This window comes from Canis lupus, chromosome 4 (genome assembly GCF_048164855.1).
Source record: "Canis lupus baileyi chromosome 4, mCanLup2.hap1, whole genome shotgun sequence".
Lineage (NCBI taxonomy): Eukaryota > Metazoa > Chordata > Mammalia > Carnivora > Canidae > Canis > Canis lupus.
This window is the reverse complement of record NC_132841.1, coordinates 68,132,280-68,155,787: the sequence shown is the minus strand read 5'-3', so window position 1 is coordinate 68,155,787 and position 23,508 is coordinate 68,132,280.

Genomic DNA, 23,508 nt, shown 5'->3' with positions numbered 1-23,508 from the left:
AGATGAGCCTATGATATTGTACCTTCTACTGAAAAAAAAAAGAAAAAATATTTAGGAAATGGAAGTTTATCAGTCAAAATTTTTAAAAAAGATTTTATTTATTTATTCACAGAAACACACACACACACACAGAGAGAGAGAGAGGCAGAAGCAGGCTCCATGCAGGGAGCCCGACGTGGGACTTGATCCAGGGTCCCCAGGATCAAACCCCAGGCTGCAGGCAGCGCTAAACCGCTGTGCCACCGGGGCTGCCCTAGCAGTCAAAATTTATAATCTTAAGAAGCCATCCTGTGAGATAAGGTGTTTTTAACAGGTAGGGTTACTTAATTATGGGCAATTTACTTTCTAATCAGGTGGAAGTAATTGCATAAAAACAGGGAATAAAGTACATTTGAGTCCTTACATTTTCTCATTTTACTTAGTACATATTATATGGTTTGCCTCAGTTAGCTCTTCCACAAAAAAAAAAAAAAAATTATTTCCTACTGCTCAAAGATTCATTTTCTTCTTCTTAAAAATGAGAAGTTTCACCTACTTGAATTCTGAATGCTCTCCCAGCCCTAAGTAAATCCAGATCACCTATTGCTAACACGCTGCCTGCAAATCCCTGTACACAAGATATATATAAAAAAAGAATGAACCACCATTCCTGACCACAGATGGTTTACAATCCAGAAGGCAAGGCAAGCAATTCAGCCAATAATTATAATGTAAGACAGCTCCAAAGTTCTAAATTCTACACTAACAGAAAATCTTACCAAAGAAATACAGAACCTTACAAGGTTTGGATATAATGTAAAATTAATGGACTGAGCATGTAACTCAAATCAGTCTCCTAAACACTAGATGTAGGTGCTAGAGGCCTAAGTGAGTTTTTGTACTATCTTATAGCCAGTATTTTGGATGTTAAACTGCTCTGCCACCTGTACAAATGCCAAGGGCCATATTGACCTTGTGAGTACATTTCCTCCACTTTAGGATGTGTTGACTGAATACATAACATGGACACAATTTCAGACTCCATTTATCTTCATCACTGACTATCACAGTCAAGTGACCATGAGGCAGAACACTGACTTCCTTAATCTACTTGTTTTGTATCCTGGAAAATTTTATTTGGTCGGCAGCCTTTTCAACATTACATAGCTTTCATCTCACATATTTGGTCCAGTTGATTCAATTGGGTTATAGTACATCATTCATCTTTTAATAAACAATGAAAATCAGGAAGATTAAAAAGTGACAGTTTGAAATATATCATAAAATATAACCAAAGTAACAGAAATTGAATTAATATGACTTTAACATGATTTTCAAAGGTCTTCAGTCTAGAATTTGGGCTCAATTTCCTGGCTGGTTATAAAATGATACCACAGTACTTAAATGATGTGCCCGAAGAGAAGCCATGATCAGTGGCTGAACCGGCCGGCCTGTGAGCAGCAGGGCTGCAGTAGATAGTAAGCTTTTATATCCTGAACTTCAAAAGAATCAAGAGCACAATTTTCGTTAATAAAAAGTGTGCTTACTCGAGTCCAAGACTTGAAATGATACCTCCCTGGTTATCCACTTGGAAAATGTTGTAATGTTGATATCATACGTTGGGATCCCAGGGGAACAGACACTGAGATGGAGATTTGCAGGTGGGTGGCTTATTGCGAAGTGTCTGCAGTGACAATACTTACAAAGGGAGTGAGGGAGGCAGGACTGGGCTGGGGGAGAAGTTGAACTGTGATGCATTTGCAGCAGAGTGATTGGCCACTCCCACATGTAGCTCTGGGACTGGTTTAGTTCTTTAGCTATGTCCCAAATTAAAGCAGAGGCTAGGCCTTTCTACGGTATAACCTGAGGAGGGCCTCAGCCTGGAGCAGTCAGCAGGCAACAATGCTGACAGGCAGGAGCATAGGTGCCTTGGCCCTGAAGAGGCCACCAGGGCTGTGCACCTCAGCATCCACTGGAGTTTACTCCTTGCGTCACTCAGATCTGCTTGCTTCGTCCCATCTGAGAAGAACTCTTCCAGGATTCTGGTTGGTCTTTTTACCAGGGAAGACTTCCATATGGAAAGTTAGCAGAATGAACTGAAGCCTCCATGATTCCAGCTAGTCTCAGGACTGCAACTAATGCTTAGCATCTTTTTGCTTGACTACACATTCTAGATTATTCTCACTCTTACCTATTACCTCTGATAGTCTAAAGGGCTTATCTGAGGGAGGGACTCTGACAAGTTTTAGAACCCCATACTTTCTAAAAAATAGGGCTTCTGCACTTGTCCATTTACCTTCATAGTTGGACCGTAGAGAACCTGGTTTATGCACTTGTCTGTTTACTATAAAAATTAGGAGAGAATCAAGCAACACCATAGTAAATCATCTGGGTACCTGATATATCCCCCTGCTACCATTGTGTATGTACAACAGCCCTACTGTCTCCTGATCATTAGGGTCAATTACTTCTGTTAGGATGGTGCTTTTTCCTTGCCTAACTGCTGGTCTTGGTACAAGGAAACAAAAGCGACCAGGAGGTACCTGTGTTCCCTAATAAAAGACTTCTTCCTTTGGAACCAGATTCTTTGGGCTTCCCAGTAGAGAAGGGAAGCCCAAATTCTCCAAATGCATCTCTGAAATCAATGATAAACACAGCACACAGAATGCAAGAGAGAGGGTTAGTATCAGGATTATTATAATATATAATATTATATTAATAGTAGTATAGAGTAAGGTCAAGGATTGGGAGAAAAGTTAAAATGAATATTGTAGTGATTGAGTCAAAAACTGATGACGGGGGCACCTGGGTGGCTCAGCGGTTGAGCATCTGCCTTTGGCTCAAGGCGTGATCCCAGGGCCAGGGGTCGAGTCCCACATCAGGCTCCTTACAGGGAGCCTGCCTCTCTCTCTGTGTTTCTGATGAATTAATAAATAAAATCTTTAAAAAAACCTGATGAGGGCCTCAAAGCAAGGCAGCAGCAATAAATAAGAAAGATCAGCATCTGAAACACTAAAAACATGGAATAATCCAGATGAATAGAAGGGGAGGGTCCTAAGGGAGAATGAGAAAGCTCAGATAATCCCTATGACTCTAGCTTAGGGTACTGCCAGCAAAGATAGAGGATATAGGGGAAAGAGCATCTTTGGTTCTTTATTTGGTTTGTTTTCAAGTTGCCACAGGAGACTTAATATTTTAGGGTCCTACGTTGACCAATCAATGACATTGAGGGAGCCCCCTAATTCTTTATGTACTCGTTTCAAATTGCAGGCCTTCTTTAAATGAAAGTTAGCTGTGCTCCTTGAATTTTGGAAACTGGAACAAGCGTAACTTCATATCTTTTAAATGTTTTATGTAGATTATACTCCTATAGAAATTAATTCAAAGCGAAACTCATATGTTAGCCTGTGCCCATCTTGATTTTTCCAACAACTATCTGTTCCAAACTGCCTACTGGACCCTTCACACGGAGAGCATGCCAGCATCTCAGACTCAGCACATCCAAGTTTAATTAAGTCCCATCCCTGCCAGTTTTCCCTCATCCGCAGACCTCAGCTCTTAGAGCCTCAATTTATGACGAAGGAGCCACCATCCTCTCAGGCAGGTTTGCAAACAACAGCCTACAGCACAAATTCAGCCCATCACCTGTTTCTGTTAAGAGATTTATTATACATCATCTATATATGGTCTGTGGCTGCTTTTGTGCCACTGTGGCAGAGTTGAGTAGTTGTGACAGAAACTCTATGGCCCACAAAGTCTAAAATATTTAGAACAAATTTCCTGACAACTGCCCTAAATCAGCCAGGATCAAAATCTCAGAGTCATGTTAGACTCACTTCTTTTCTCTCACCTCATCCACTCCCTGTCCTCAATCTTTTTTTAAGGTTTAATTATTTATTCATCACACACACACACACACACACACACACACAGAGGCAGAGGGAGAAGCAGGCTCCATGCAGGGAGCTCTACGCAGGACTCAATCCGGGGTCTCCAGGATCACACCCTGGGCTGAAGGTGGCGCTAAACCGCTGAGCCACCGGGGCTGCCCCACTAAATGCCACTACCACCAGATGTCTCCTCTACTTTCCCCTCCCTATTTTCACTCAGCTTAACATACCTCAGCACTCTGCAAATTCTTAACATGGTCTTTCGCAGATCTGCCTGGCTTCTATCTCTTTCCTTGTTGGTATGTGAAGCTAGAAAGAGGCCCATAGTCTTCCTTCCTGGGGCAAGGGAATGGTGGGGGAAGTGAAGGGGAAGCTTCACAGAAGAAATTATTCTACTGATAAGATAAATAGGCATTTATGACTGCGAAGAAGGCATTGAGAAAACAAGGTGTGTTTAGGGAATGGCCAATAGTTGGTATTGTAGGAAAAATAAGTATTTGGTATTATGAGAATATAGTACATGCAGAGAGGAAAAAAGAAAAGTGTATCCATAAGAAGATAATGAGCCTAGAGATGGAGAAGCACATTCTAGAATCCTTGTTTAGTCTCTCCACCTGGGTCAGCCCCAGCTCCCACACATCATTCATCATTCTAGGCCCATTCTATGACATCTTCTCTGGTTGCTCCCAATCAAGTCCTCCCTCCTTCCTGTGGGCTCCTATAATAATGCATCCTATCTTCTTCCATCTATCACTTTCTTTTTTTAATATTTTATTTATTTATTCATGAGAGACACAGACTGAGAGAGAGAGAGGCAGAGACACAGGCAAAGGGAGAAGCAGGCTCCATGCAGGGAGCCTGATGTGGGACTCGATCCCGGGTCTCCAGGATCACGCCCTGGGTCAAAACCAGGCGCTAAACCGCTGAGCCACCCAGGGATCCCCGATGAGCCATCTATCACTTTCTAACTTGGGGGACAGGACAGCAGAATAGAAGCTCAAGCTTGCTATAAGTAGTTTGAAAAGCTATTAATAGGTAGGTAATAATCTTCCTCCACTTATTGCCCAAGTAATGATCAGCAGTCCCCTCCTCTTCCCAGGTCACGGCTTCCTTATTTATGGTGTGGTAGCACCTAGGAAGCACATGAGGTTTCTGTAGACTGGAAAGTGCTAAAGAAATAAACACTAACAAGTACTTGGTAAAGATTTGCAATTTGAGGATACACCTGCAAGTTTTGAGAGTGGGAAACCATTTATTTAGTTATATCTCTCACCGGACTCTAAGAGAACTGAAGTTCAGACAGCGACTCTGTCATATGCATTTGTATCATATCAGCACATAAAGAACATTCAGCACATATTTATAAAATTAAACTGTTCCACTGAAGTGGACAAGAGATCTGATCACAATGCACTGATTTTTAATAACCCCCACACTAACAATTATGGCTCAGCTCATGTTTTCCTCTCTAAATAGTCACCTTGGAATATTTAAGTTTTTTGATATGCAAAGTATCAAAAGGAAATTCAGAGAATTTTACTTGATATCAGTATTTTAATCAGGGAAGAAACAAACTGTGAATAGAGATACTTCAAACTGAAACTAGTTATGGAGCTCAGAGGCATGCTGCAACAGGATGGCTAATAGAGTGAAAATGAAGTTTAACCTTTACAGTGATAGGATATAACAGTGGGGTTGTCCTGACAGCAGGGGAGTGATTAACAGTGATTATCCTGTACCATTTTAGGAACATGATTTAATTTTTATTTTTGATATTGGAGGCATTTTTTTTTCTGAGTTTTTTTTTTTTTGCATATTTTTTTATTGGAGTTTGATTTGCCAACATATAGTATAACACCCAACGCTCATCCAGCCAAGTGCCTCCTTCAGTGCCCGTCACACAATCACCCCAACCCGCTGCCCACCTCCCTTTCCACTACCCCTTGTTCGTTTCCCAGAGGTAGGTGTCTCTCATGTTCTATCACCCTCACTGATATTTCCCACTCATTTTCTCTCCTTTCCCCTTTATTCCCTTTCACTACTTTTTATATTCCCCGAATGAATGAGACCATATAATGTTTGTCCTTCTCCAATGGACTTACTTCACTCAGCATAATACCCTCCAGTTCATTCCACGTTGAAGCAAATGGTGGGTATTTGTCATTTCTAACAGCTGAGTAATATTCCATTGTATACATAAACCACAGCTTCTTTATCCATTCATCTTTCGATGGACACCAAGGCTCCTTCCACAGTTTGGCTATTGTGGACATTGTTTCTATAAACATTGGGGTGCAGGTGTCCTGCCATTTCACTACAGCTGTAACTTTGGGGTAAATTCTGAGCAGTGCAATTGCTGGGTCGTAGGGTAGTTCTATTTTTAACTCTTTGAGGAACCTCCACACAGTTTTCCAGAGTGGCTGCCCCAGTTCACATTCCCACCAACAGTGCAAGAGGGTTCCCCTTTCTCCACATCCTCTCCAACATTTGTTGTTTCCTGTCTTGTTAATTTTCACCATTCTCACTGGTGTGAGGTGGTATCTCATTGTGGTGTATTTCTTTTGTTTTTTTTTTTTTAAGATTTTATTTATTTATTCATGAAAGACACAGAGATAGAAAGGCAGAGACGTAGATAGAGGGAGAAGCAGGCTCCAGGCAGGGAGCCTGATGTGGGACTCGATCCTGAGACCACGGATCACAACCTGAGCCAGGGGCAGGTGCTCAACTGCTGAGCCATCCAAGCGTCCCTCATTGTGGTTTTGATTTGTATTTCCCTGATGGCAAGGGATGCGGAGCATTTTCTCATGTGCTTCTTGGCCATGTGTATGTCTTCTTTGGTGGAATTTCTGTTTATGTCTTCTGCCCATTTCATGATTGGATTGTTTGTTTCTTTGCTGTTGAGTTTAATAAGTTCTTTATAGACTTTGGATACTAGCCCTTTATCTGATACGTCATTTGCAAATATCTTCTCCCATTCTGTAGGTTGTCTTTTAGTTTTGTTGATGGCTTCTTTTGCTGTGCAGAAGCTTTTTATCTTGATGAAGTCCTAATAATTCATTTTTGCTTTTGTTTCCCTTGCCTTCATAGATTGTAAGAACTTGTAAGAAGTTGCTGTGGCCAAGTTCAAAAGGGTGTTGCCTCTAGCATTTTGATGGATTCTTGTCTCACATTTAGTTCTTTCATCCATTTTGAGTTTATCTTTGTCAATGGTGTAAGAGTCTAGTTTCATTCTTCTGCACATGGCTGTCCAATTTTCCCAGCACCATTTATTGAAGAGACTGTCTTTCTTCCAGTGGATAGTCTTTCCTCCTTTATCGAATATTAGTTGACCATAGAGTTGAGGGCCCATTTCTGGGTTCTCTGTTCTGTTCCACTGATCTATGTGTCTGTTTTTGTGCCAGTACCACACTGTCTTGATGATCACAGCTTTGTAGTACAACCTGAAATCTGGCATTGTGATGCCCCCAGATATGGTTTTCTTTTTCAATATTCCCCTGGCTATTCGGGGTCTTTTCTGATTCCACACAAATCTTAAGATGATTTGTTCCAACTCTCTGAAGAAAGTTCGTGGTATTTTGATAGGGATTGCATTGAATGTGTAAATTGCCCTGGGTAGTATTGCCATTTTCACAATATTCATTCTTCCAATCCATGAGCATGGAGTACTTTTCCATCTCTTTGTGTCTTCCTCCATTTCTTTCAGAAGTGTTTTGTAGTTTTCAGGGTATAGATCCTTTACCTGTTTGGTTAGGTTTATTCCTAGGTATCTTATGCTTTTGGTGTAATTATAAATGGGATTGACTCCTTAATTTCTCTTTCCTCAGTTTCATTGTTAGTGTATAGAAATGCTACTGATTTCTGGGCATTAATTTTGTATCCTGCCACACTGCCGAATTGCTGTATGAGTTCTAGCAATCTTGGGGTGGAGTCTTTTGGGTTTTCTATGTACATTATCATGTCATCAGCAAAGAGGGAGAGTTTGACTTCTTCTTTGCCAATTTGAATGCCTTTTATTTCTTTTTGTTGTCTGATTGCTGAGGCTAGGACTTCTATACTTTGTTGAATAGCAGTGGTGAGAGTGGACATCCCTGTCGTGTTTCCTGATCTTAGGGGAAAGGCTCCCAGTGTTCCCCCATTGAAAATGATATTTTCTGTGGGCTCTTCGTAGATGGCTTTTAAGATGCTGAGGAAGGTTCCCTCTATCCCTACACTCTGAAGAGTTTTTATCAGGAATGGATGCTGTATTTTGTCAAATGCTTTCTCTGCATCTATTGAGAGGATCATATGGTTCTTGTTTTTTCTCTTGTTGATATGACCTATCACGTTGATTGTTTTACGAGTGTTGAACCAGCCTTGCATCCCAGGGATAAATCCCACTTGGTCATAGTGAATAAACTTCTTAATGTATTGTTGGATCCTATTGGCCAGTATCTTGTTGAGAATTTTTGCATCTGCGTTCATCAGGGATATTGGTCTATAATTTTCCTTTTTGGTGGGGTCTTTGTCTGGTTTTGGAATTAAGGTGATGCTGGCCTCATAAAACGAGTTTGGAAGTATTCTGTCCCTTTCTATCTTTCAGAACAGTTTTAATAGAATAGGCATTGTTTCTTCTTTAAATGTTTGATAGAATTCCCCTGGGAAACCATCTGGCCCTGGACTTTTGTGTCTTGGGAGGTTTTTGATGACTGCTTCGATTTCCTCCCTGGTTATTGGCCTGTTCATGTTTTCTATTTCTTCTGTTCCAGTTTTGGTAACTTGTGGTTTTCCAGAAATGCGTCCATTTCTTCTAGATCGCCTGATTTATTGGCATATAGCTGCTCATAATATGTTTTTTAAATTGTTTGTATTTCCTTGGTATTGCTTGTGATGTCTCCTTTTTCATTAATGATTTTATTAATTTGAGTCTTTTTGTTTTTAATAAGGCTGGCTAATGGTTTATCTATCTTTTTATTTCTTCCTATTGGAGGCATTTTCAAGAAATAACCTAAGTTTCCTTTGTGTTCCTGAAATAAGCTACACTAAGTTTTGCTTATGGGGCTTATCTGGTTTTGTCTGTGAGGGAACTCTTCAAGCCTAGTCTTCATTTTATTTTATTTTAATAAAGAATATTAAAAGTATTCTGAGTGGCTTAATAAGTTATGTTCTCATTGGTCAAAATGATTGTGAAGCTTTGTTCTGTAATCACTTTAAGAATGTGACATCTTTTTAAAACTTATGCTGAGTGTTAGAAAATAGTCATTGAGGGGGGACAAACTTATTTTTTAGGAAAACAATCAAAACTATAAGCCAAGTATGATACTAATTCAGTTAGAAATTATACTTTAGAATTAAATTATGCCATTTCTTACACAGTTACTCGAAAACAAGTCCAAAAGAGGAAATACAGAAACATTTGGAGCAACAGAAACAACATTCATTGGAATAAGGACCTATTTTTCAGAGTTCAGGACTTCCTTGGAAGCTTGAGTATCATCTTTATAAAAATCCAACCCATTCCTTTATAGTCACTCATCTTTCTGCTAACAAATAATCCCTCTTGGCCTGCTTTCACTGACACAATTGACTGAGTTAGGAAGCATCAAACAGAAGTTTTGGTAAAGAATCTATCTGACCATTATATAACACTCAGATTAACTGATATTAGGCAAATATTATTGGCCCTTATTTCTAATAGTTGTTACAATAGAGTTTACTGAGGTAAATTAATGCATCTCCATGTTTGTTTCTCAAACTGAATACCCCTTCTTCTCCATCAGGATTCCCATGGGATCTAATAACCACTTGACAGTGTTTATACCCTGATTTCTACCTCTGTAACTAGGAATCTCTGACATTTCACTCTATATCTTCAATTCTTCCAGATTTTTCTCTACTTGCCCAGTCTTGACTTCTGTCTAGAACCATACCTTTCAATATAGTAGTATATACCCATCCACCTTGGCAAAGAGCATCCACTTCCTAGTCCCCAGAAAACCTGTGACTACATTACCTTAGATGGCAAAAGGGAAATTGTAGTTATGATTAAGGACCCTGAGATGGTAGATTATCCTGAGATATTAAAGGGGCCCATTGTAATCATATAGGTCCTTATAAGGGGCACTTGGGTCACATAATCGGTTAAGCATCCAACTCCTTTAAAAAATATTTATTTATTTAGTGAGAGAGAAAGAGAGTGCATGTACAAGGAGGGGGGTGGGGCAGAGGGAGAAGCAGACTCCCCACTGAGTGGGATTCCCAACACAGGGCTGGATCCCAGGACCTGGAGCTCATGACCTGAGCCAAAGACATATACTTAACTGACTGAGCCACTCAGATGCTCCAGCATCTGACTTTTGGTTTCAGCTCACGTCATGACCTCAGGGCTCTGGGATAGAGCCCTACACCATGCTCCATGCTCAGTAGGGAGTCTGCTTGAGATTCTCTGTCCCTCTCCCTCTGCCCCTCCTGCTCATGCTCTCTCTCTCTCTCTCTCTCTCTCAAATAAATAAATAAATCTTGTTGGTTTTTTTTTAAATCCTTATAAGAGAAAAAGGAAAGCAGGAGAGTTAGAATCAGAAAAGGAAATGTGATAATTATGCCAGAGGAGGACACAGGGATGCAGCTGGGAGCAAAAGAAGGTGGGCATCCTCCAGAAGCTGGGAAAGGAAAGAAATGGATTATCCCCTAGACTCTATCCCCTGACACAACTTTGTCAACACCTTGACTTTAGCCCCATAGGACCCATTTTGACTTATGACTTCCATAACTGTAAAATAATAAATTTGTTTTGTTTTAAACCACCAAGGGTGTAGTAATTTGTTGCAGCAACAGTAGGAAATTAATTCAGCTAGACACTAGTCTCATGTGGTTATTTAAATTGAACTGAATTAAGTTTTTAACATTTGAAAATAAATTTCTCATTCTAGCTATATTTCAACCTCAATAGCAACCTGTGACTGGTGGATACCATATTGGACAGCACAGATACCATATAGAATGTTTTCATCATTACAGAAAGTTCCATCCAACAGAATTGTGCTGCTATAGAGGTCTTTTTGACTTACCCCAGATATCCTACCAGCATAGTATATTTAACAAAGCTAAAGTGAACACTTTCTCTTTAATTCCAAACCTCCTTGTCAATAGCATTGACCAGAAGACTATACAAAGCAGTAGTTTGATTTTGGCTCAAAAATTAATTTGATACAATTGTTTCAGGAATCATTTGGCAGCCCACAGATAAGAAAATGGAGAAACAGTCCATTACAGGTCCTGCTCTTTATCGATGTCCCCTGCTAGATGCCTAGCAGCTTACCTCACAAAATGTAAAAACAAAATTCCCTGTTCCTTTCAGGGTTGGCAATGATTCTGCTTACCCTGAATTACAGTTAGACTTTCCCCTCTATCTGATCCTGCTTTATTCTCCTTCCCTTCACAGGCATTGATCCTTCACAAGCATCTTGTGCCCTAAACTCCATCTCAGTGTTTATACCTAGAGAATTACCCTTCAACATCAACTTACCTCTCCAGCCAAAAAGTATATTAAAAACAAAACTTACTATTCTCAGACTGTCCATATATTTCTCTTCTCTCTTCTTATAAGTCCAGTTTTTGTCTTGTTTGTTAACAACAGTCTGATAGCTTTCACTTGTATATGTGAATAAAATATTTCTATTAACGCTAACTGAAAATCTAGGAATTGTTCTTTGACACTATAAATTTAAAGAAAATAAAACAAAAACATACATAAAGAACACTAACAAATCTATAGAAGAAACATTTAATGCAAAAGAAAATAGGCAAAATATTGATTAGGCACTTCATACGATAGTATATCAAAAGGTAAGTAAATATGCAAATGTGCTCAGAATCCTTAGTCATTAATGTAAATCAAAATTGCAATGTAGTAACACTAAACTTTTAACAAAGTGAGTAGATTTAAAAGGACAACAATAGATATGAAGCAACTACCATTGTCATACACTGCTGAAGTAAATTGCTTCAAATATTTTAGGAAATTCTTGGCAATATCTGCTAAAACTGAAGATACACACACCCTATGACCCAACTACTCCACTATTGGGGGAAATGGCAAATAATAATCTGTGCAAATATTTACTAAAAACCATGCACAAAAATGTTCATAGTAACCTCATGTATAATAATTTAAAACTGGAATCAGCTAAAATGTTCATCAATAATAGATTGGCTAATATATTTTACCCATACAGCATTAAAATGAAAGGAATGAGTGTTGCAAATAGAATGAATGAATCTCTTAAATATGATGTTGAGCAAGAATTTAGACATAAAAGTGTATGTTATGGAATAAATTATATACCCCTCCCCCTTCCAAATTCATGTGTTGAAGCCCTAACTCCAAATGTGACTGTATTTGGAGATAGAGCCTTTAGAGAGAAAACTAAGATTAAATGAGCTCAGAAGGATGGAACCCTATCCAAGAGAACTGGTGTCCTTATTAGAAGAGGAGGAAATGCCAGGAGTGTGTGTGCACAGTGAGAAGACGGCCATTTACAAGCCAGAAAAGGAGCCCTTCCCAGAAACTGGCCCTGACAATACCTTGATCTTGAACTTTCAGCCTCAGAACTGTGAGAAGATAAATTTCTGCTAGTTAAGCCACCTAGTCCATGATACTTTGTTATGGCAGCTCTAGCAGGCTAACACAATTTAATATAAATTATTAGAAAACAAAAACCTAATCTATGAAATCAGAGGTAAAGTGAGGTCCTTTCATGAAAGACATTGGTTATGACTAGGAGAAGGCAGGAAGGGGACATCTGGGGTCCTGCTAGTGGTCTGTTCCTTGATCTTAGTGGTGAACACATCAGTGTTATTGTAAAATGCTATGGGACTTCTGGTATGTGTTGCTGGTATGTGTTGATTATTAGAAAGAAATAGGAAAGGGACACCAGGGTGGCTCAGTCAGTTGAGTATCCAACTCTTGGTTTTGGCTCCGGTCATGATCTCACAGTCATGAGATTGAACTCCACATCAGGCTCTACACTCAGAGAGAAATCTGCTTCAGATTCTCTTCCTCTCCCTCCCCTTCTGCCCTCTCCCTGCTGGTATGCATGTACGCTCTCTCTCTCTCTCTCTCTCAAATAAATAAAATCTTTAAAAATAAGTAAATAAAATAAATAAACAGGACAAATCAGATTCATCAGGGGAGGATAAATGGTGGATGCCAGAGGAGTTCAGGGGACCTGGATAAAATAGAGCCCTCCAACCCCTACTTCCTCATGGGAATTGATACAAAACAGGTTTTCTGCCTTCCTTTTCTCATCCCTATATTTTTATTTCTCAGAGAATACATTCCCTTAGGAGAAATTAAGAAAGCCCCTCTCAGTAGGGCTGACTGTAAAAGAATGGGAAAGGAAAAGGTAGCCCCCTGGCCAAAGGTGGTAACACAAATAGATGTTTGTTTCCAAAACCAGATTTGTAAGACTGCAAGACCAAGCTTGCATAGGTACTGCCCAGCCTGGTTTTATGAACGGTGGTCTCTAAATAGTTCCTAATAAAAACTATCTTAAGAAAGTACAAACTAAGAATTTATCACCACTTTGGATTTTATATGCCTTGTATATTTGTTTCTTTAGATAAAACTCCAGGAAAATACTTCATCTTTTTTTCCTCCGGAATAAACTTCAGAAAGTTTTGGTAAGAATTTGCCCAAATCAGGCAAAATATGGAATTTGATTTTGGATCCGTGTTACTATATGTGCTGGCTTCAGGAGCACCTGGTTTTATCTGCACTTACCCTTAAAGCTGGATTCAGCACTTCTCCACATTTTTTCTTTCTTTTTTTTTAAAAAGATTTTATTTATTTATTCATGAGAGACCGAAAGAGAGAGAGAGAGAGAGAGAGAGAGAGAGAAAAGCAGAGGGAGAAGCAGGCTCCATGCAGGAAGCCTGACTGGGACTCTATCCCAGAACTCCAGGATCACACCCTGGGCTGAAGGCGGCACTAAACTGCTGAGCCACCCAGGCTGCCCTCCACATTTATTCTTAAGAATTGACTACCTTCAAAGGCAATATTAAGCAATATATATTTTCCTGAAGATTTAGGAAAATATTTGGGGAAAGTAGTTTTAATGACAAATACTGTAGAGCAGCTACAGTATTTAAACCATACAGTATTTAAACCATAAACCACCCATTCAGTAATATTTTTTTTGCACTTAGGCTCTTGGCTTCATACCAATCTGAGGTCTTCTCACTCTGATACTTTCCCTCACTTTCCTAGCTAAATCCTTTCTGCTCTACAGTCTTCCAAAGTCCAACTCTAGCTAGCCAGCCCTCCTGATGCATATACAGCCCAGTGGGAAAGGTAGTCCAGCCTTTGACCCAATTTCTTTCTCAGTTAACTGTCCTGTGGGCTTGACCAGCCTTTCATAATCCACCAGAACTTTAGATGATAAATTTTCATCTAAAGCATTGCATATATAAGCAGAAAGGTGAGCAAAATCTTTTGCATGCTTGCTCCAATTAACAAAAATTTAGTTTAGAATCAGGACTTCTCTGAGCCCATAACTTCTCAATGCTACACATTCCCCATGAATTTGAACATTTGTGGAAAATTTGGGGACACTTAAAAATTGTGGTGCTGTGGGGCCACCTGAGTGGCTCAGCCAGTTAAGTGGCTGGCTCTTGATTTTGGCTCAGGTCATGGTCTCCAGGCCCTGGGATCAAGCCCCATGTTGCTCCATGCTCAGCAAGGAGTCTGCTTGAGATTTTCTCTCTCTCCCTCTGCCCTTCCCTCTGCTTGTGTGCTCTCTGTCTCTCAAATAAATGCATCTTTTTTTTCTTTTAATTATGGTGCTGTGAAAACACAATGTATTTCTATTCTTTCATCTTGCTTCCATGATTCTGGCCTAAATGCAGAAAAGTAGTAAACACACTAGCCAATAATAGCTGACCATGGTTAACAGCAAAACATGTACACACTGTACAGATAAAAAAAAAATCTCCTTTTCATATGACATACTGACCTCTCAATTTGTGTCATTTCCTTGTGATGACTCAAACAAAACAGTGACTAAGATAGTAAATGCTTTTACTTTGAATAGATCAAAATGCCTGTGACAAAACTGTTCTGATCTAATGCAGTGTGGTGTGATCCACATACCATGTGAACACTGCCATCAGAAAAGTGTCAATACCTGAATTTCTGTCACTCACCCTATTTTGAAGATCGGGGCTGCTTGTATTGCTTTTTCTTTCTCAGGTTCAATATCCTAATTCATTATAGCATCAACCTTTATGTGCACTTATTAAGCCAAATTCACATTTAGCCTACCCTGTCATTTCAACCATCTAATCATCCGTTTAAAAAAAATACTTGTTGACTAGCTCATATTTAAAAGGTATCTTATAATATAAGAGTTATAAAGATGAATAAGGTAATTCCCCATATTCATTAACTTCACATTTAATCAAGGAAATTATACACTGAAAACAGAACAAATAACTATAAACAATAAAGACAAAGTAGAAGAAGAAGAGGTTGTTTATTGCCTGAAGGAAGTGGGGGAGCCAGAATGATCTTTTCAAAGCTAATCAGATCATCTCCTCTACTTAAATCCCTCTAATGGCTTCCCCATCACATTCAAAATAAAAAATAAAATGTGAGCATTTCAAACCAATATCCAGCTTTTTAGCCAGCATTAAATCCTCCTATTTTATCTCTTATTCATTGTGTGTCTGACACACTGGTCTTCAATTCAAACAGGAGGTAGAATATAATTTTTTTTATTAAATTGCTTACTGTTGTATGTCTTGTGTTTATATGTCAGAGGAGCCCTTCCTGTAACATGTCAACACAGTGAAGCCACCATTAAATACTTCTGGTAGAGTCAAAATTTCCCAGCGACAGACCACAGGGGAAAGAAAGGATTTATGCTATGACCTGTCATCACATCCATAGCATGGTGCTTTGGTTTTAAAGTGGTGTCTTTCGGCAGTAGCCCCAAAACTCAACGTTAGGAAAGAACTCTGGAAAAGCATTCTCTGATTATATCTTTTAGAAGATATAAGTATAATATATAAGTGAAAGGATGGTTTTCATAGCAATAATAACAAGAGCAGCTAACATTTATTAAGCACATTGCTATGTATATTTTTAAGATTTTATTTATTTATTCATGAGAGACACAGAGAGAGAGAGAGAGACAGAGAGACAGAGAGGCAGAGACACAGGCAGAGGGAGAAGCAGGCTCCATGCAGGGAGCCCAATCCAGGGTCTCCTGGGACTCAATCCAGGGTCTCCAGGATCACACCCTGGGCCTAAGGCAGATGCTTAACGGCTGAGCCACCCAGGCATCCCAAATTGCTATGTATTTATGTCAAGAAGTAATGCTAATTTCTTTACACATTTAAGTTAATTCCCCTCAAACCCATGATGTAATACTGTTACTATTATAATTTTCTCAATAAAAAGCAAAGTTAGAGAAGTCAGTACTTTGCACAAGAATATAATTTGCTATCTAGAATGAGCTTTTATTTTTTAATTTTTAATTTTTTAGAATGCCCTTTCAGAATTATGTCATGTATCATTCGATGTCAATATAACAAATTTTTATTACACCATAGCAAATCTTTCTGGATTCCTTATTATTCCAAGCAGTGTTAACACCTGTGTTATGTTTTGAACCCCTAGAAGTACAAAACTATTGTAAATGATAGTTTGTCCCTAGGCATGGGCCTGTAGATGGGCACAACAATGAGCGTACAAGCAAATTACTTTTCTAGATAAAAACTATGTCTTTGGAAAAAAAAAAAAAAACATACCTTTGGGTTTTTTTTTTTTTTTAACAAATGTAATTAAATATGAGCATTTTGACAATTTCTCAAAAGTCATTCAAAGTTAAGTACTGTTATTTTAAATAGTAACATGATAAAAAAAAATCAATAGTATCTCAGTGCTATCAAATCTCAACATTTCCTCAGTGGCTTCTCTGACTGAGATTGCCATGGCTCAAAGTAATACATTTTGCAGTGAGAAAAGACACATTAGGCTTTAACCAAGGGATGTATTTCTTTTTATACTTACAGAGCATAAGACTCTCTTGGGGTGCTTGAGAATCCGATTAGCAAGCCTGACTTAAGTGGGACTCATGAATTGGCATTTTAACCAGTATCCAAGTGATTTAATTTAGTATCAGGGAAGTCATTTTGCAAAACATTGTTCTTGGACATACTAAAAGTATTTTCTTACTTAGGAAAGAAAAAAGGAGCCAAGTAACATCTTCTTACTTGCTTAAAAGAATAGAAAGCAGGGAAATAAGACCTCCATCTCTTGCTAGATTTAGCAAATAAAACATAGGACATATAGTTAAATTTGAATTTCAGATAAATAATGGACAATTTTTTTTCAGAGAAACAATATGTAAGTATATCTCATACAATATTTGGGAGATGTTTGTAGTAAAAAAATTAGTCATTGTTTAAAATTCAAATTTACTTAGGTATTTTATCTGGCAGCATTATAGAGAGGACAATCAAGTTTCAATTCAATGGATTTTAAGATTGCACTCAGGTTTGTCTAGGCCCAATTGGATATTATAAAGGTCCTTTTTCACTTTCATTTCACAAGAATGATAGCACATTTTATTACAAAAAATTTAAATCTAAAACTAAAGAAAAAACACAGAAAACAAGAATCAAGAATAATTCTGCACTATTCATAGCAGATATGTTGCTAGGTACTCCCTTCCAGTTGAGTGTAGTTCAGTCTGGCAAAGGGTATTAAGATAGAATCCACCATGCTCCATATTACCTAGGACATAATCTGTTTCCTGAGCCAAGCTGAGCTGCCATTCTCATCATGAAGATATAATCATTAGCTCCCATAATTAGCAGGGGGAAGACCTGCATGCTTTTAAGATGGTAAATCTGAAAGGAATTATCTTCTGATTAAAATAAAATCCCACTTATCTTATGTCAGACTTCCAGCCAATTCCAGTCATAAATTCAGTGTTAAAGGGGAAAAGCCTCAAAAGTAGAAAATAAGATGGTGCCAGCATATGTTCTATACCTATATGCATAGGATCGTGAGTAAGCTTACCCTTCTTGCCCTTAAAAGTATGATTATGATTTGTTCTGGCCTGTGGATTAAAAGCAGCATGTAGGGTATTGGTTGTCTATGAGAGTCCAGTGCACTAAGAAATTGTGTTAGATGGAAAACTCTACAAACTAAAGTCCATCCCAGGCTGGTTGGGCTGGGAGCATAAAACCTTCTCCCTTTAATCTCCCTGTAGAATTTCACTCCCTTCTAGTAAGATGGACCTTCAGCAATGGGGATATAGGTACCTACACTTTCAGGCTTCTCAGAGGCTAACTCAGGCCTCCATTTCCAATCTAATCTCCTATTCCTTTCCTCACCAGACATGAGCAGAATGGGAAGCAGAGGTGCTGCCTGAGGATCCAGCCTGGTCCCATGACTTCCACCTGGCACCAACTCATTGCTCCCACCTTGCCTGGTCCTCAGCTACCAGAGCCCTCAGCTACTACTGGAAGTAACTTCTGCAGAACCTAGCCAGCTTTAGAGCCATCACCTGCTCTATCTGGCTCATAGTATCTTTGTAGGTATATTAATTTGCTAGTTGCCATAATAAACTACCACAAAGTAAGGGGCTTAAAACAATAGGAATTTACCATCTCATGGTTCTTTCATACTAGAAATATGATGTCAAGGTGTCAACAAGGCCATGCTTCTGCTGAGGTGCAAAAAAGAATCTGTTGCACGTCTCCTAGCATCTGGTAGTTTCCTGGCCATCTTTGGTGTTCCTGATTTCTGCTACATCACCCAAGTTTTCATGTTCACATGATGTTCTCCCAGTGTGTGCATCTGTATCCAGATTTTCCCTTCTCATAAGGACACTGGTCATCTTGGATTAGAGGCCTACTATACTCCAGAATAACCTTGTCATAGCTAATTATATATGCAATGACTATTTCCAAATAACATCACATTCTGAGGTGCTGGGGTTTAGGACTTAAGCATAAGAATTTGGGGCTAGGACACAATTTGATCCGTAACAGTAGGGTTCAAGAGAAATGACAAATGTGAAGGCACCCTAGAAATATAAGCATGATTTATAGATTCTACTGGGGGAACAAGGGGAAAGACTTCTCTGTTTTCCTGACACATAGACACAAAGGAATGAATTTTCACCACTATCCCTACACTGTAAATGTGGAAATACTTGCTTTTCTCTTTCTACAGGGTTCTTTCTCATCTAGAGTGGAGAATGAATCACTCATTAAAAACAATAAAGATTACATATGAAAAAGTAAAATAAAATTTTAAATGCAAGATTATAGGGGTGTCTGGATGGCTCAGTCAGTTAAGCCTCCAACTTTTTATTTCAGGTCAGGTCATGATCTCAGGGTCATCAGATCTAGCCCTGCATTGGGCTCTGCACTGGGCGTGGAGCCTGCTTAAGATTCTTTCTCTCCCTCTCCCTTTGCCTCTCCTCCCCCCAAAAAATACAAGATTATATATGAATGTGAATATTTGTATATAAGGGGAATGAATATCGAAGTTACACATTAAGTCCTCCTCTTGCATGATAACTGTTATAGTCACTGTCTTTGGGGGCATTACTGTGTGTCACTGTCAGTATTGTGTGTGATGCTATGCTATGCATTTTGAGTATACCATTTTATCTGCATATCAACTCTGTGGGCAATATTGTTATGCCTACAAAGGCATTTTATTTTAGAACTAAAATGATGACTTGGAGGTTCAGACACTTTATGACTGAAAGTCACCCAGATAGGAGGCATAAGAACCGGCAGCAGAACTGGCAGCAGAGTCTAGGTGTCTAAACCTGAAGCCCCTGCTCTTAACCATTATCCCCTGAGGAGGGGTCAGAATGGGTGGGAGGGAGTGGAAGGGAGGAAGAGAAAGAGGCCACAGGTGTGAAAGATGTTATAAAGGGGGAATTAAGAGGCTTGGGAGCAAGCTAGATTTGAGAAGAAAGGAGGAGTTAGCAGGGGTCACTGAGGGTTTGAGCTTGTGTGCTGGGAGAATGATGATAACTTGGACAGAAGTAAGGAAATGCAGAGAGGGAGCAACTAGGGGAAAGAGAGGGCCAGGGTAGGGATGAGCTCAGTTTCAGACATGCCCTCATAATCTCAAGAGAAATAGCCAGGGAACCCATCGTGCCAGCAATCAGTAATCCACGGGCACAGATGCAGAGGAAAAGTCAAGTGTTGCAACAGACACAGGAGAAATTGGAAGGAAGTAAGAAACATCAGGTTTAAATTTTCCCAGTTCTAAATTTTTAGAGCCTTTTCTTACAAGAAGCCACTTCACCCATGTTTATTGGTGATTGGTGAGAGGGTGGGGTATGAATTATATTTCTTCATCACCACTGCCCAGTTCAAATTTAATCTTTTGAGATTAAATATCTCCCCCATTTTTTTTCTCAAGAAAAGGCCAAACAGCTTAAATTATAAAGCATCCAAGAAAAATAAACCTCTATTCTTATTTCCATTAATGTCTGCCTTTTTCACCAAGAATCAAGTGAATTTAGCATTTTCCTTTGTCTTTACTGGTTTGTTGCATGATGTTAGGTAATGTAATTTTTTTTTTAAGTTGTAAAAGAAATCTTTGACCATAAGGAGACTTTGTGACTTTATGAGCATAGGTCATTTTCTTGAACATAACATTTTTATGGAATAAATATTTGTGTAAATCTACATACATACATATTCATATTTGCATGTTGGAGGAAATATAGTACTAGGTGATTTCTCACAACACAAATTCTGATTCACTACCTAATAAATCATATACTTAAAAATGCTGAGAACATATTGACATCCTGACACCTTGTAATGTCTCATCTCTTCTACCTCACAAACACTCCTTCCTTCTACTGTCAATTGCTATGCCCCACAGGTTGAAAAGTTACTACATCATCTTTCCTTTATCTCTGTCCCTGTCTCCTCTAGTAGCTTGCTAACTAAACTAACTTGGTTAGTCTCATTTGCTCTTGTTCTTTCTTTTTTGGTTTAATTGATATAGTACAATAGTATGTAGCTAGCTCTTTATTGATTACCATCCTCTAATAAACCAGGAGCAGGTTATCATTGATTCAACTTTAGTGCTAAGTCCCTACACATGAGAGAGACAGAAATTAATCCTTCTCAGCAGATTGTAAATGTGGTCTCAAGACCAGCAGCATCAGTGTCACCTGGAAAACTTAGAAATGCAAATTCTTGAGACCCACTGCATTACCAATTTGCAGAAAGGAGGCATTTAGCCTAGCAAACCTCATTTTAGCCAACTCTATGGGTAATTCTGATGTATACTGAAATTTGAGAACTGCTATATTAGAATAACTGAATTTACTTAGCATAGAATGAGGGTTGATCCTGACAAAACAAAATTAATATTCCCCGCTTTTCATCAGGAGGGACAAGGCTTCATTAGGGCTTTTGCTGTGTGTGTGTTTGTTTGTTTGTTTGTTTGTTTGTTTTAGGAGAAATGGTGACCTGCCTCTGACATTAGCTGAGTAACCTTGGGCAAACCTCTTGATCTCAGGGTTTCATTTTACACATCAATAAAAATTAGAAACTCAAACTATATAATCTCTAAGATGTGCTCCCAATTCTAATAATTTACATTCTAATTTTTGGTACAATTTCTCTATGGCTAATAGCATTTATTTTTTAAGAGGCAGACGAGAATTTGCATCATAAGGTGATATTAACCTGTGTATATGGCAGTGAAACCCACATCTTCCGACTCTCTAGGTAGCAGTCTAACAAGCATATTTTGTACCACAGAAATTGAGGTCATGTCTCTACAGAAGTAAGTAAGCTTTTCCTGTAAAAGGCCAAATAGTAAATATTTTGTCTATTGGTCTTTGTCACAACTACTTAACTCTGTTGCCATAATATAAAAATAGCCCTAAGCAGTATGTCATGGAGCAGGGCTGAAGTTTCAATAAGACTTTACTAACAAAAACAATAGTGGGCTGGATTTGGCCCACAGGCCATAGTTTGCTTTATAATGCCTCCGTTTTAAAGGGCGCCTGGGTGGTGCAGTGGTGGAGCGTCTGCCTTCAGCTCCCAGGGGGCGATCCAAGATCTAGTCCAGCTTCAGGGTCCCTGTGAGGAGCCTGCTTATCCCTCTGCCTGTGTCTCTGCCTCTCTCTCTCTGTGTCTCTCATGAATAAATAAATAAATCTTAAAAAAAAAAAAAAGATTTAACTATTTCATAGTTGATAGTTTAGTCGTTGGTCAGCTTTTTGATTGCCAGTCCACTAACAGTCCATTAACAGACTGCAGTGCTCAAAAGCAACCAAAACATATCTAACGTCCCTATTCTGCTTTGATAGTGGTTGATCTGTAAATAATCAAGTAAAGCATTGTGTGGAACAGACCCAGTTTAAGACTAATTCCCTACCTTAACATCCAATGGAAATGAATGTTCTGCTCTCATGGATGCACTTTTAAATAGTTTGGGTTTACCATTCCTCCCATGTCACAAGGCATACCAAAAGAGAAATGAATTTACTTCTATCGCTGTGGATATTACAGTGATCATTTAGCTGATGCTCTAATCTACAATTCTTATCCATAGGCTGCCTCTACAGAATAGGTTATTAATACTCTGTTTATCAAAAGTTATTGATAAGACATCCCTAACAGGGCTCCTTTGTTTAATACCTTGACTGAAAAAGGTAAAGATACCATTACATTGTTGTTACAGCAAGTCATGACATGCAAATAAATTCAATACATGCTGTTAATGGCTTTTCCTAATTAGTAGGTTAGTGATTTGGAATAGAGAAGAAAGATAGTGCTTTGATTCTTAGTGTGTGAATGCATCACAGAAACACAAGTAACTGGGCTTATTTCATAAATGGAAAAAGAAAAAAAAAAACACTAGACATCTTTCCAAGTATAACAAGAAAACATGTTGGGTAATTTTGAAATTTCCCACCCTTCACTCTGGTCCCAAGTGAAAGCATATGCCAGAGCAACAGCTTGAACTTATTCTGAACTTTGAGTTAGATTCATGCTAACCTTCCTTATTTTGCTATTCTTTCGTTATTATCTATATTATCCTTCTCTGCACACTTCTAATTACTCCTCAACTGAATTTTTGTAGGATATGATGCATAATGGAGGGTCAAGTCTTGGACTGTTGATGCTCCCACCAACCTGATAGATATATCATTGTGTGCTGAGTGGAAAATGGACACCACAGAGATAACAGCCTATTGTGTTTCAGAGTGATTTCTAATAGGCTGTATTTCCAAAAAGCGTTAATGAAATGAGAAGTGGAGATGGAATAGAAATTATGTGAGTTTAGATATATGCATCTGAATGTGCAAAAGGGCCTCTGTCATCCACCTTCCCCTATTTTTTCTAAAAAGGATGTAATATGGTTTATGATTCCATTTCTTTAATGACATTTCATTAGATAAGCATATCATATTCTAATGCTAGATACTTTCCAGTGGTTATTTTTTTTAAAAGATCTTATTTATTTATTCATGAAAGACACACACACACACACACAGAGAGAGAGAAAAAGAGAGAGAGAGGCAGAGACACAGGCAGAGGGAGAAGCAGGCTCCATGCAGGGAGCCCGAATTGGGGCTTGACCCCTAGTCTCCAG